General features: G+C 42.4%; 1 protein-coding gene across 2 annotated transcripts in view; it reads right to left on the reverse strand.

The window, feature by feature from the left end:
• Nucleotides 1–9,393, reverse strand: part of LOC142741302 (transcription factor ETV7-like) — a 108,791-nt gene extending 99,398 nt beyond the window's left edge. For both annotated transcript variants that reach the window (XM_075850685.1, XM_075850684.1), the window contains exon 1: nucleotides 9,184–9,393. The gene's annotated coding sequence lies outside the window, so the exon portion shown is untranslated. The remainder of the gene's footprint in view (nucleotides 1–9,183) is intronic.
• Between the last annotated feature and the right edge of the window lie 587 nt (nucleotides 9,394–9,980).

Below are 9,980 nucleotides of genomic sequence, written 5' to 3' on the forward strand. Positions count from 1 at the left end.
TCACAGTACTAGAGCCTTCTGCCATTGAAGTGAATGTAAGTAATACTGTGAATCGCTGCTAAAAGCGTGTCGGCTATTCACAGTACGAGCAGATAAGGAATGAAGGGGAAGCAGGGCTTGTACGAGCACTGCGGCCCCTTCAAAACAGCTGATCGGCGGGGGTGCCAGTAGTCGGACCCCGAACCATCAGATATTGATGGCCTTTTCTGAGGATAGGCCATCAATTTTTAGGAACTGTACAACCCCTCTTATTATTATTAATCTTTACGTTTTTGGCCAGCTATAATACAAAGAGATTTGCAACATATCTTTACTAAGAAAACACATTGAAGACTGCCTTAATTTATCATATAAACTTAATATAAACCAACCAACAGAAAAAAACATTAGATGAATCATTCTGATATACATGCAGATTATAGCTTGAAAGTCTCACATAGTACATAAGTTATGACATTCTGTATTAAGGTAAACGAGCATAACTTGCAGTGAAATTGTTATAAATGTAATTGTTTTTATTATTCGTCATATTTCCTATTATTATGTATCTTATATGCTACCAAATCGTACAATCCAATTGAATACAATGCCTTGATCCCTGCCCCAGTGGAGCATTCAATTTATTTCTTCTAACCAACATACCTGATAGTCAGATGTGGTTTGGTCGGTGCCCAACATTGACATATCCACAATACAGGAAATGAAACTTATCAAAAAATGTTTCTTAAGTTTTCTTCCAATGTTAAATTTGGTAGTAAGAAAAAAATCACTGTAACTTCTTGGACGTCCGTTTTAAGTCTACAATGAATCTTCACTGCAGTGATCAGATATTAAAATCCTGTTCATACAAGGCTGTGTTATTCATGTACGGAGTTCACAAAATGAAAGTAAAGGTTCCCTTACTCTGATATACAGGACTGTTCAGAAGAAAGTGAAAGTGACATTGAATATGCTGAGGAAGGAAATAAGAAAATAGTTAAGGCTTCGTTCACATCTGCGAAGGGGTTTATTTATTATTTATTTATTTCAGTTACTTATATAGCACCAACATATTACGCAGTGCTGTACAGAGGTCCTCTTTTTTACTGTCCCCATTGGGGCTCACAATCTAAATTCCCTATTGGTATGTTTTTGGGGTGTGGGCGGAAACCAGCGTGGCAAGGCAATAGTGCTAACCACTGAGCCACCGTGCTGCAGTCCTTTTGGTCAGGGGAAACCATGAATGGAAACCAAACGGAAACCAGAGGTTTCCGTTTGCATTACCATTGATTTCAATGGTAATGCTTCTGTTGCTAATTCCGTTTATCTCTTCCGTACTCTACTGCGCTATTGATTCCGCTCAAAAAAACAGAAACCTTACAGAATGGACACAAACGGAAACAATTAGCAATGGAAGCATTACCATTGAAATCAATGGTAATGCAAACGGAAAGCTATGGTTTCCGTTTGATTTCCATTCATGGGTTCGCCTGACGGAAAGGTCTGACGGAACCCATGAACAGAACCCGACGCAGATGTGAACGAAGCCTAATACATTAACATAAAAATGATGATCATGTCCAGATAGATATGGGATCGATAGATAAAGAGGGAGATAGATAGACAGACAGACAGATAGATAGATAGATAGATAGATAGATAGATAGATAGATAGATAGATAGATAGATAGATAGATAGATAGATAGATAGATAGATAGATAGATAGATAGATAGATAGATGATAGATAGATAGGCGAGGTGAGCCTGCTGCCTCAGGGAGCGCCACTTAGTTAGAAGGGGGGGGGGCGAATTTTGTGTTTTAATCTCAGTCAGCCAGGAGCCATGGAAGGGACGGACTGAGATGGGCTGGGCTAGGGGTGGAGCACAGGGGGCTGGAGCGCAGGGGGGTGCAGCGTAACTTAATTAGCAGATGTGCGCACGTCTGCTGGAGAACACTCCTCCTCTTTGACACTGCACGAAGCATGCACTGCCAGAGAGGTGGAGCAGAGTGGTGATCTGTAAGGTGAGCAATGTTAAGACTAGAGCGGCAGACCGCTGCTTGCTGTGTTCAGACTCAGCCTCTTGCTTCCACTCTTTAAAAGTGACCAGGCCGACGCTAGGGGCAAGGGGGGTTACTGAGCATCTTGCTGACAGCAAAGGGCACTGAGGGGGGAAAAAATCCCCCATAGAGCCGTCAGTAGTTGCTATACTGAAGGGGCGGGGGGGGGGGGGTCTGAGCATCTGACTGACTGCAGAGAGCTCTGTGGGGGGATAATTGAGCGCAGAATTATCCTTCCCCATAGAGCACTCAGCAGTCAATAAGTTGCTCAGCCCCCCCCCCCCCCGCAGTATAATCCCCACTCTAAAGCCCTCAATAGTTATTATTCTACAAGGGAGGGTGTCAGAGCATCTGACTGAATCACTAGTTTATTAATGCCCTATCTCCTAACTAATCTAATATGTGCTATGATGCCGATAACTACAGTATAAATTGTGTTTAAAACGTATATTATTTGCAAAGTTATGTGCTTTTTTTCAATTTTCGCCTCAGGCAGCAGAAAAGCTAGGATCGGACCTGATAGGCAGTGTATAATAAATCATTGATTGGTTTGTCTATAGATGCTACACTGTTTCACAGCTATAAGTGTATATCTTTATTTTTTTTTATTTTTATTATCTAAGGATAAACTATTTGAGGCAGATTTACTATTGTGTTTGGATCTAGAAGTGATAAAAAATGAGCAAAATTTGGATGCAAAATAGTCGCAGTTTGGCGCAATATTGATGTTTGCATCTCACTAGACATTTTTTAGTACTGAAAAGGGGCATACTTAGCAGCTAAAGAGTTGTGACTTGTCAGAAAAGCACGTGGCTTAAAATGCTGGTGCAAAATTAGCCAAATCTAAAGTGGTGTGAGGAACAAACAAGTGCCTAAGAGGTTATGCAAGATGTGCCAAAATTATCATTCAGGTTGTATAACTGTGATAAATATGGCACATTTTGTGCTTGTCTGGTCTAAGTTTAAGCTGTCTAGCTATAAGGACACTGTCACACGGCAGTCAGAAGCGGGCTGAGCCAGGGGGAAGGGAGGTGTGTGCCCCCGGGGCCGGTTGTCTAGTAGATGATTAGGGCCACGGGGAGTTAAGGGTAGCGCAGGGGAGCATTGGAGAGAATGCCTGTGATTCTCCTGCACAGAACATCTGACGTCCGGTGGCTGCATTATATGACGTCACATCTGATGTATAATGCAGCTACCCGTGGCCACACACTCTGTGCAGGAGAATCACAGCTCTTCTCTCCGACCAGGTTGTAATAACATATGGGGCCCTGCCGTTTGCTGCACTGCACGGCCCCATCACAAAGAAGCAGGGAGGATGGAGGAAGAAGAAAGAAGAAGAAAGGGCTGAAGAGAAGCAGTAACACACAGCTCTCCTACCCTCCTGCCTGCAACATGTAACAGCTGATGAAGATGAAACTGTAAATGTTATGTGTGGGGGAGGGGATTCTTTACAAATCGCTCTTGAGGGGGACGGGGGACTTAACTGTAAGGCTCTGTTCACACTGAGTTTTTTTTGCAGGCAGATTTTGACCTGCCTGAAAATTCTTGCCACGATTTTCACAGTGTTTTTCGACCGCAGCCATTGAGTGCTGCTGACAAAAAACGCAGTGCAAGACGCTTTCTCTGCCCCCATTGATTTCAGTGGGAGGTCAGAGGTGGAACCGCGGCAAGGAAGATCATAACGCTTTTTTTTGCCACGAGCGGCTAAAAACTGTCACAGAAAAATAACACCTCCGTCTCCCATTAAAGTCAATGGGAGGTGGTTTTGGACATTTTTGCTGCTGATTCTGATGCAGTTTCCGCATCAAAATCAGCGTAAAAAAAACTCTGTGTGAATTGTGCCAATATGTTTGGTGTGGGGTAGGGGATTATGTGTAAAACTTTTTGTGGGGGAGGGGGGATATGGCTATGAATGCTATGTGGGGGAGGGGGAGCTTGACTGTGAATGTTATGTGTGGGGTGAGGGGATTCTGTTTAAAGACTATGTACACCTTTGAAAACATTTATATACATATATATATACAGTATATATATATATATATATATATATATATTTTTTTTTTTATTTATAAATATATATACACTACCGTTCACAAGATTAGGGTCACTTAGAAATTTCCTTATTTTTGAAAGAAAAGCACAGTTTTTTTCAATGAAGATAACATGAAATTAATCAGAAATACACTCTATACATTGTTAATGTGCTAAATGACTATTCTAGCTGCAAACGTCTGTTTTTTAATGCAATATCTACATAGGTGTATAGAGGCCCATTTCCAGCAACCATCACTCCAGTGTTCTAATAGTACATTCTGTTTGCTAACTGTGTTAGAAGGCTAATGGATGATTAGAAAACACTTGAAAACCCTTGTGCAGTTATGTTAGCACCGCTGTAAACCGTTTTGCTGTTTAGAGGAGCTATAAAACTGACCTTCCTTTGAGCTAGTTGAGAATCTGGAGCATTACATTTGTGGGTTTGATTAAACTCTCAAAATGGCTAGAAAAAGAGAGCTTTCATGTGAAACTCGACAGTCTATTCTTGTTCTTAGAAATGAAGGCTATTCCATGCGAGAAATTGCCAAGAAACTGAAGATTTCCTACAACGGTGTGTACTACTCCCTTCAGAGGACAGCACACACAGGCTCTAACCAGAGTAGAAAGAGAAGTGGGAGACCCCGCTGCACAACTGAGCAACAAGACAAGTACATTAGAGTCTCTAGTTTGAGAAATAGACGCCTCACAGGTCCTAAACTGGCAGCTTCATTAAATAGTACCCGCAAAACGCCAGTGTCAACGTCTACAGTGAAGAGGCGACTCCGGGATGCTGGCCTTCAGGGCAGAGTGGCAAAGAAAAAGCCATATCTGAGACTGGCTAATAAAAGGAAAAGATTAATATTGGCAAAAGCACACAGACATTGGACAGAGGAAGATTGAAAAAAAGTGTTATGGACAGACGAATCGAAGTTTGAGGTGTTTGGATCACACAGAAGAACATTTGTGAGACGCAGAACAACTGAAAAGATGCTGGAAGAGTGCCTGACGCCATCTGTCAAGCATGGTGGAGGTAATGTGATGGTCTGGGGTTGCTTTGGTGCTGGTAAAGTGGGAGATTTGTACAAAGTAAAAGGGATTTTGAATAAGGAAGGCTATCACTCCATTTTGCAACGCCATGCCATACCCTGTGGACAGCGCTTCATTGTAGCTAATTTCATCCTACAACAGGACAATGACACAAAGCACACCTCCAAATGATGCAAGAACTATTTAGGGAAGAAGCAGGCAGCTGGTATTCTATCTGTAATGCAGTGGCCAGCGCAGTCACCAGATCTCAACCCCATAGAGCTGTTGTGGGAGCATCTTGACCGTATGGTACGCAAGAAGTGCCCATCAAGGCAATCCAACTTGTGGGAGGGGCTTCTGGAAGCATGGGGTGAGATTTCTCCCGATTACCTCAGCAAATGAACAGCTAGAATGGCAAAGGTCTGCAATGCTGTAATTGCTGCAAATGGAGCATTCTTTGACGAAAGCAAAGTTTGAAGGAGAAAATTATTATTTCAAATAAAAATCATTATTTCTAACTTTGTCAATGTCTTGACTATATTTTCTAGTCATTTTGCAACTCATTTGATAAATATAAGTGTGAGTTTTCATGGAAAACACAAAATTGTCTGGGTGACCCCAAACTTTTGAACGGTAGTGTATACCAGATATGTATACAGAAATATCTTCATTTGATTACGACAGTGATACATTTCGCGTCCTAGTGTTAGGGGAAGAGGCAGACCCCAATACCCCAACACAAATTTTCTCAAAGAGTACGATCTAAAGGGGAAATTTGTGTGTTAAAGAGAGGACTCTCATTTGTCCCTACCCCGACTTTTGACTTGTTTTCATGGGTCAAAGACCTACAACTGTTTAGGCGGAAGCTAAAATTAAAAAAAAAAAATAAATTAATGACAGACGTAGGTGTCAGGAGTTGGGTTTAGAGGAGGCATATATGCCCCTTCTTAGGACTATGGGGGATTTACTCAAGTAAGGTGGTAGCCAACAGGAGAAGGTCCATTTACGGACTTGGCCTTGCCCTCAAATAAGAATCCACCTATGAGTGAAAATAGATTTACTGCCTGATTAGAACGATTAAAATACATTTTATTGATAGATACTAAAATAAGCTCTTGAAGCCCAATTACATATAACAACAGGCTCAGACAGGTGGTCAGCAGCAGAGAAGGTCTATTAGTAGTGGTAATATTATTCCACCATTAGTTTTCTTATCAATATTACCACTACTAATAGACCTTCTCTGCTGCTGACCACCTGTCTGAGCCTGTTGTTATATGTAATTGGGCTTCAAGAGCTTATTTTAGTATCTATCAATAAAATGTATTTTTAGGGTATGTGCACACGATGAGAGGCTTTTACGTCTGAAAAGACAGACTGTTTTCAGGAGAAAACAGCTGCGTCGTTTCAGACGTAAATGCTGCTCCTCGTATTATGCGAGGCGTCTTTGACGCCTGTAATCTTGAGCTGCTCTTCATTGACTTCAATGAAGAACGGCTCAAATTACGTTGCAAAGAAGTGTCCTGCACTTCTTTGCCGAGGCAGTCAATTTACGCGTCGTCGCTTGACAGCAGTCAAACGACGACGCGTAAATGACAGGACGTCTGCACAGTACGTCGGCAAACCCATTCAAATGAATGGGCAGATGTTTGCCGACGTATTGTAGCCCTATTTTCAGACGTAAAACAAGGCATAATACGTCTCGTTTATGTCTGAAAATAGGTCGTGTGAACCCAGCCTAATCGTTCTAATCAGGCAGTAAATCTAGAAATTAACGGAACGTAAGATTCTTATCAATGTGCATAGTCTATGAGTGAAAATACACCAATTGATATGTTCTTGAAGGTGGTGACTGACCAGTTATCCCGTATTTGTCGTAAAGGGGGGTGTAGCAATATTACCCCTGATGAACTTGAGAGTTTACGACTCCTTGAAAACGATGAGTCTATTATTATCAAGTCATCCCACAAGGGGGGCAATGTGGTCGTCATGGATCGCCAGGCATTTCTATGTGCCTCGGGATCCTTGACAACCGCAATTGCTATGAAATTATCCCCTCTAACCCTACAAACGCCTAGAAGAAGGCACTTAAAAACATTCTCCTAACAGCATAGGCTGATCACCTGATCGCCGGTCACTGAGTATCACTATGTCTCCTCCTGAAATACATGCCATGTGAACCTGTCAACTGAAAAATCATTCACTTCACTTTCATCATTCTAAGGGTATGTTCACACGCAGTGTTTTCAGCCATTTTTCGGGCCATAAACGTCCTGAAAAAAGGCTGAAAAATTGGAAGCAGAACACCTACAAACATCTGGTCATTGTTTCCAATGGGAAATACGGCGTTCAGTTCCGACGGTGCATTTTTTTACGTGACCGTTTTCCAAAATTGGCACGTAAAAAGATGGCCGCCAAAAAGAAGTGCATGTCACTTCTTGGGAGGTTTTTGGAGCAGTTTTTCATTGACTCTATAGAAAAACAGCTACAAAAACGGCTGTAAAAAACGCTGCCAAAAATGCGAGTTTGATAAAAAAAATTGCTGAAAATCAGGAGCTGTTTTCCCTTTGTTTAGTAAGTGTGTGAACATACCCTTAGCCTTTTGGTGTGTCCTATAGCTTCTGCCAGCTGCCATTTATACAATCACTCCGAAAATGGCAGCCGGACACTGCTTAGCAATTTCAAGACACCTTTTCCTGGCTTGTAGGAGGGGTGCTGAGATTCCCTCCCACATTTATGGCAGCTGTGAGTCAGGTTGCTTTGCCTTGCTGTAATTCTGGGAAGTGCTCCCTCTGGTGGCCAACATAGGAAAACATGTAAAATTATTATTTCATTTTTAATACTTTCCACAATGTGGAAGGAAAAAAAATACAGCAAAAAAACGTTAAAAATATAATAGAAATAAGTAACTTACTTTAAAAAAAAAAGTTTAATTTGCGACACATTCCCTTTAAAGGCTATGTAAGCTTTAGAAGACATTTTTTTTTAACTAAAACAACAGTGTTTAATGCAACTTTGTAATTGGTTTTTATTAAAAAATAATATAGTTGTTGAGATACAGCTTCTGACATCAGGTTCGGCCATTTTGGCTTCCTTTGATGTATGGTTGTACACATCAATTGTACAAGATAGAGGTTTGGAAGCAGTGCAGTGTGTGCTCACCGGCTCGGATATGTCTCCTTGGTGTACACGATTTGTCCTTGAGCTGCTGTACTGAATACACATAATTGTTTTATGTTTGGAGATGATTTTTACCGACAGCGCAGAGGGACAAGCTAAGTGGAGGAACTATTATTGTTCCAGGAGGAACCTAATAATATATATATAGAGTTAAAATTCACACTTACCCACTCAGATAGGGAAATTCAAGAGACACTATGGTCTCCAAGAATGGTGACTATTTAGTATCAGATATTTCTAAAAAATACAACAGATAGGAACAACATGTTGAATTACCAGAGCCATAATCCCAAGAATATGGTTAATTCACTACCGTTAAGCCAGTTACTAAGGCCCCATGCACACGACCGTGCCCGCAATCACGGCACGTGATTGCGGGCACGGCCGGCCGCTGACTGACAGCCGCATTTTCGGGCCGTGCTCCCATACAAAGTATGGGAGCACGGCCCGCAAAATGCGAAAAAACGGACATGTTCCATAATTCCCGGAACATTTCCACGGCACTTACACCCTTCCGTAGTGCTACGGAAAGGTGTCAGTGTTCAGTGAAAGTGAATGGCTCCGTTTTTGCGGACCGCAATTGTGGTCCGCAAAAACGGAGGTTTTTTACGGTCGTGTGCATTGGGCCTGAGTTAGGAGGATTGTGAGGAGTGAGGACAATGTAAATAATCGGCTAGAAGAAATGTGCCAAAGATTTATATCTAGAGGGTATCCATTAAATGTGGTTCAACAACAGAAAGGGAAGGCCGTATGGTGGACAAAGAGTCACTCTTGGGTAGAAAGTGTAGAACGGACAACTTGCAATGAATCCCATTTGTCTCCATCTACCGCCCTCTTAGTAATGGGATTGGGGACAACCTGAGACAAAACAGGTCAATATTGGAAAGGGGTTGCTTAGGAATACCTGAATTTAAATCGCCTCCTCTGTTACCATACAGACGGAGTCCTAATTTAAGAGATCGGCTTGTCTGATCAGACGTTGTAACAAATAAATGTCCCCAACAGACGTATTTGAGCATGGCCGGCCTTAGCTATGTGCGACACGTGCGGTCGCACAGGGCGCCGGCCGCCATGCTGCAAGGGGGGCGCCAGTGGGTACGAGCAGAAGAGAGGAGAAATGTTCCTCCCTCTGCACTGCTGCGTGAAGTGAGCGCTGATTGGAGGAGCAGCAGGTGCCTCTGTCTGCTCCACCAATCGGCACAGCCTGTACTGCAGTGTCACACACACTCAGAGCCTCAAGCAGCTCCTTCCTGCTGTGCTGCTGCCCCAGTGAAGACTCCTCCACGGAGCTCCAGAGTCAGGTAAGTGCAGCAGCTTTAGATTAATCTATGTCTATTTATGTGCAGTGTGAGGGAGGGGGAGAGAGGGGGCTTTATTTGATGTGTAACAGGATGTTTTGTTTTTTTTAAAAGATCGATTTTGTGGGGGAGGGGAGGCTAGGTTAGAGGTACTTTGTGTGTGTGTGTGTGTTTTTTTACAGATCGATTTTGTGGGGGAGGGGAGGCTAGGTTAGAGGTACTTTGAGTGTGTATTTTTTACAGATCGATTTTGTGGGGGAGGGGACATTGCCCTAAATGCTATAGGAGTGGGGGGATTCTTTATACATGTATTTTGTGGGGAGGGGGACTTCTGTATAGTTTATTTTGTGGTGTAGGAGCTTATTATGAATCATGGGGGAGGGGAACTTAGCGTTATGTATGG

The sequence above is a fragment of the Rhinoderma darwinii genome, chromosome 2 (genome assembly GCF_050947455.1).
Source record: "Rhinoderma darwinii isolate aRhiDar2 chromosome 2, aRhiDar2.hap1, whole genome shotgun sequence".
Classification (NCBI taxonomy): domain Eukaryota; kingdom Metazoa; phylum Chordata; class Amphibia; order Anura; family Rhinodermatidae; genus Rhinoderma; species Rhinoderma darwinii.